This window comes from Benincasa hispida, chromosome 10, assembly GCF_027475165.1.
Source record: "Benincasa hispida cultivar pf3 chromosome 10, pf3_genome.v1.1, whole genome shotgun sequence".
Lineage (NCBI taxonomy): Eukaryota > Viridiplantae > Streptophyta > Magnoliopsida > Cucurbitales > Cucurbitaceae > Benincasa > Benincasa hispida.
In genome coordinates, this window is record NC_143487.1 from 32,207,809 (window position 1) to 32,213,771 (window position 5,963).

General features: G+C 33.6%; 1 pseudogene; it reads right to left on the reverse strand.

Moving 5' to 3' along the window:
• Positions 1-2,736: 2,736 nt before the first annotated feature.
• Positions 2,737-3,903, reverse strand: LOC150033270 (uncharacterized; annotated as a pseudogene).
• Between the last annotated feature and the right edge of the window lie 2,060 nt (positions 3,904-5,963).

A 5,963-nucleotide genomic window follows, 5' to 3' on the forward strand; every position in this document is an offset into this window, starting at 1 on the left:
ATTAAAATTACAACATGCTTTGAAGAGGAAAAAGAGGATTTCGAAGCTTACCTTTGAAGAACGATTTTCTTCACGAATTTCCTCTCCGATCTACCGCACGAACACGAATGAATCTTCAAACACTTTCCTGGATCCTCACGAACACTACAATACCAAGAACCATACACTACCACGAGACTTTCCTCGTTATTCTCAAGGATGAGAACCGATGCGGAGTTATGGGCTCGCAATAGGAATAATTTTGGAAAGGGAAGGGAATTTTTGTGAGAATTTCATCAAGGGAGAAAGAGATCTTAAAGAAAAACTCAAACACAGAATGTGGAATAAGATGATATTTTGTCAAATGAAAAAACTGCCCCTACTTGCATACTGAGAGGTTGTGAAAGATTAAAGGGGAGGAGGTTACAAAATTAACTTCCTCCCTCTTATTTAATATTTTAATTAATTAAACTTTAAATAAGAATAATTAATAAAACTATATATTATATCACATATAACATATAATCTCTAATTTATATTATATCACAGATAATACCTATGGTCTATAAATCTCTCACACAACCTATAGAATTAATATGAATCAAATTCACATTAACTTTAACCTATAGTTTTTATATGAATCATATTCATATAATTAATATTGTAATCATATTTAAATATTTATTTCTCTCAATAAAACTTTATTATATAATGTATCCTATACAATATATTAAATATATCTCATATAATTAATTCTCTTTAATTAATTTGAATAATTCAAATTAATCCAAAATTAATTCGATTCTCAATAATCCCAAATGAGCTAACGAGGGGACCTTATGAACCTATAGATTGAATCTTCAATGATACTTGATTAATTAATTAAAATCTTTAATTAAATTAATCAACCTCCATTAACTGTCACTCCACTGAAGACCGACAGCTGCACTATTCGCATTACATATATATTTCTGTGCCCATTGGATATAACCAATCAACAGTGCTTTGACCCTTCACAAATTGCTCATAAGTACAACTAGGACAAAACTACCATTTTGCACCTATAGTTACATCTACTCCTTAAGTACTACTGATCCCTTTAATGAACAATAAGTTATAGTTCAACTATAACTGAATCTCTCTTTGATCAGAAGATGGTGAGACACCTCATTGTTCAGCCCCGGAATCAGCCCTTAGTGGAGCAATTTCTTTACTTATCCTAACAATAGGGAATGAGTGAATTCCTTCTTATGTAGTTTTGTTTTCAGTTTCTCAATCAGATGAATCCCCAAAATGGTAGACATATTGAGTCGGCGAAACTAGCCACTCTCACCCATACAAATCAAAGGACCACCTTTATAGGCAGAAGTTCACAACTCACCCAGGATTCAGGTCAAGTCACCTATGGTCATCTTGGTGAAATGTAAGTCTCTTCTAGCAATGGTATTATAAAGAGAGACTATTCATTTCGTGGTTCAGTATTCTTTGTATAGGATACCCTCGCTCATATGTCTCCACATGATTGATCAGGATCAGATCATTTGTAGAACTTTACAACACTTGTAACAACTACAAAGTAGGCCATATTCGTAGTACCACCAGGATAAGGTACCCAACCTTATCCATCTACTATAGACCGTTCAAGTTATCATTTAAACATAATCCACTTGTTTGTCTTTACATACATGTGTAAATTACATAAAATAACCTAGGATTTTAGTTTATTGGATTGAGTACATGCACATAAAATAACAATTATTTTATTGATAACAATTTGTTTACGGAGTTTACAAACTAGGAGAATACAAGAGAGATTTAGGACACCAAACCCAACAATCACCCACTTTTCCTAAAGCCAAGGGAATGAAATGTACAATACAAATAAAGTAAAAATATATATATATATATATAATAAACTAGGGCATACACTATACTTCAGTTATATCTCCCACTTGCCCTAGATAGTATGCTGCATGTCCCGTAGAATCAGGCTTTCTAGATGACCCTCAAACACTTTGGCCGTGAGAGCCTTTGTAAATGGATCAATAATTTTGTGCTCTGAAGAAATCTTCATGCCTATCACATCACCTCATTGCACAATCTCTCAAATCGAATATTTTCGCTCAATGTATTTGCCTCTTTGATGACTCATAGGTTCCTTAGAATTTTCCACAACACCACTACTAGCACAATAAAGTGTGATGGGTAAAGACATATTTGGAACAACTTCCAAATCAGTAAGAACTTCTTAAGCCAAATAGCCTCTTTAGCAGCTTCACAAACAACTACGTATTCAGCTTCTATAGTGGAGTATACAATTCATCCTTGTTTGATGCTTCGTAAGACTATAGCTTCTCCATTTAGAGTAAGCACTGACCTTGATGTGGATTTTTTAGAATCCCGATCAGTCTGAAAGTCAGAGTCTATGTATCCTATAAGGATCAAACCTTTAGCTCCATACACACGCATTTAGTCTCTCGTCACTAGAAGAAATTCGGGCTTTAATGTCGATTTTAAACCGACATTAAAGATAGTGTTATTAAAGGCCTTTAATGTCGGTTGCAACTGACATTAAAGTCTTTTTTTTTAATTCTTAACTGACATTAAGACATCTTCTCAATATCTTCTTCTTTAGACATCTTCTCAGTATCTTCTTCAGATGCACTTAGTGCAACACTTTCAACAGATGATTTGAACTGATGAGATTGTTTGCTGTGAGTTCTTTCTCTTGATATTTTATCATGTTGAACAATTTTTTTAACTAGAGCCTCCTTTAATTTCTTGGCTCATAGAGAACTTTGGTTTTACTAATTTGAAATATTGAGAATGGGGAACAAAATCACCCATTCCTTTAACACGTCCCCAATGTTCTTCCGTACCCAATGCTTCAGTGAGAACATCTTCACCTTCATGAACTTCAGCCAATTTATCTTGTAAAATATATTACAATTTTCACACAATATCTATATCTTCTTAAACTTATATATATGTCATCTTAAATTTTGCATAATATATACTTACAATCCGATTGGCACATTCTCGAGTAACTTCATCAAAGTATTCATTATTCTTTCCTTTTCTTTCTTCTTTCCATAAAGTCGCCCGATAAGAAGGGTCATTCGATAGGTTCTATATGAACATACATATTTAATTAGCATAAACATATTAGAATAAAATATTTAATTTAAGTCGAATAACTCACTAATTCTTGGGCAAGATTCGCATAGCCCTTCTGAGAAATGTGGTGATTATATACACATTTCGCATGTCTTTCTTTTTTAACAAGACTGATTTTCAGTACAACAAATCTAGTTGAAGTTACCTATCAAAACAATGATAATGTTGACATGTAATTTATTGTGAATGACTTACCTCCCATTCTTCACTCAATCGTTCATTGACGAACGATGTCCAATGATCTTGCTCTATATGAGAATATTGTTGCGGTGGAAATTGCAAGACCGAGGTTCATCCTTAAATGGAAGTATGAACTTTTGAGTCAACGTTGTCTTGAAAGTCTAAAACTTCCTAGATGCAGACATTAGTATACACTGTTTGAACTTAGAGTCCACATTGAACGACATCTACACAATGAAAAAAATAGTTAAACAATAAACTAATAAACTACTATGCACATGAATTAAAAGTTTAGAAAACATACCTCTACACAATCAAAAAGTTTGTCTTTTAAATGGTTTGGAACTTTTTTCCAAGAATCATACGTTGAATTTATTGTCGAACACAAACTCCTATATAACTCTGCATCTTCTTTGCTTCAGATCCAACCGATTGTCCATGTTCATTATAATCGATGGTCAACCGTTGCCCAGATGTCCTTATTTGTGCCAACTCAGACATTGTAGTTGGGCCACGTGGTATACTTATTCTACTATGTTTTTGTGGGATCATATTTCTATCATCCTCGCTACTACTTGTTGAAGTTTCCATGTCAATCTGCACACAAAAAAAAAAAAAAAAAACATTACTCACACAAAAAACATATAATCTTAATATTTAAATACATATAACCATAGTAAATGACATACCATGTTTAATACATTATTTATCAACCCATCGACCTCACAGTCATGTCTAATGTATGTGGATGTTGTATCATCAATCTCAGTAAATGTATCAACATTGGGCATTCTTTGCATACCTCCATAACCACACTCTTGTAGCATATCTCCTATTTCATCTTCATAAAAATCATCCTCAATTGTTCGTTGTGGAGATGTTAAAACAATTGACCAACCCGAATTTTCGGGGTCTTTTACATAGAACACTTGTTTTGCTTGAGAGGCTAAAATAAATGGGTCTGATTTATGTCCAATACGATTGAGGTCCACAATGGTAAAGTTAAACTCGTCTGTTTTGACTCCAGTTCTATTCTCAACCCAATTACATTTGAATAAAATAAATGAAAATCTATGATAGTCAAGCTCCTGTATTTCTTGTATTACACCATAAAAGGTCATATCTGACATGACGGGCCTTTTATCCTTAGCACTAGAGACTTGCATTGTTGTAGCCGTTATACTAACTCCACTATTTTGAACCCTCCTAACATCATCGTGATTCTATGTGTGATAGTAGTAACCATTGACCACATAACAAGAATATTTTGCCACAGTTGGACAAGGTCCATTAGCTATCCATCTCAAAGAAGGCGATATGGAATTTTTGGGTACTTCGAGAGCTAGTGCAACCTACGATATATTTCATAATATTTTAGTAGTTAACATTTAATTATACATCAAATAGTAGGTCTCTAGAGATTATCCGTGTGGACAACCACCGACTGAATGTACGATTATGCTCTTCTTGAAGCCACTTTCTATTTTTATTTTTACCAGAATTGAGCTTAGACAAAATATCCATATGTTGCCTATTATAAATGACAAAGTTAGTAGATTATTGAATAATCAAGTAACCTAAAACAAGAATAAGATGAAGATCTACATACTCGACGTAAGGAAGCACATCATTTACATTTTGAAGGACATAAAGATGAGCTTGATCCAACTCATCCTTATTCGATCTAATAAAAGAAGCAGTTGACAATGCTCTATCAATGTTTGAATTCGCTTTCTTTGTTGATGAGTTTAGCCCAATAGAATTAACACCAGATATGAATCAGAACAAAACTCTATAGTTTCTTCAACAATATAATTTTCTCCAACACATCCTTCTGGTCGATTTCTATTTCGTACATAAGTTTTCAACACTTTCATGTATCGTTCAAAAGGATACATCCACCTCAAATAAACAGGTCCACAAAACTCAACTCTCTTACGAGATGCACTACAAGGTATGCCATTATTGTGAAGAATGATGGAGGAAAATACTTCTCTAAGAGGCATAGAGTGACAACGATATCCTCTTGCATACCCTTTAACTGAGATGAATCCATCGCCTTGCAACATATAGCATTAAAGAAGAAGCATAGGCGAGTAATTGCAACTCTTACATATTTGGGTAAAATATCACGAATGGCTACCGATAATAATTGTTGCATAAGAACGTGATGGTCATGCGACTTAAGTCCGTAAAGTTTCAAATCTGTGAGCGACACTTAACTTTGAATGTTCGATGAATAGCCTTCATGTACTTTAATTTCTAATAGTACCTTACAAAAGCTCAATTTCTCAGCTCGTGTTAATGTATAACATGCGGGAGGTAAAAAGACTTTTTTCTCTCCTACTTGAGGGGCTAACTCTGATCTAATGTTCAATTCCACCAAATCTAATCGAGTCTTTATTTCATCTTTTGTTTTACCAAGAATATCAAGCAATGTGCCAATAAGATTTGCACATACATTCTTTTCAATGTGCATCACGTCTAAACAATGTCGCACGTCAAGATACTTCCATTATTCTAACTCGAAAAGAATAGATTTTTCTTCCAATAAATTGAAGTGTTATCTCCACTGTTCTTTTCTTTGATACTTTTCTTACCAAATGAATATGATACTTAATTGTTTC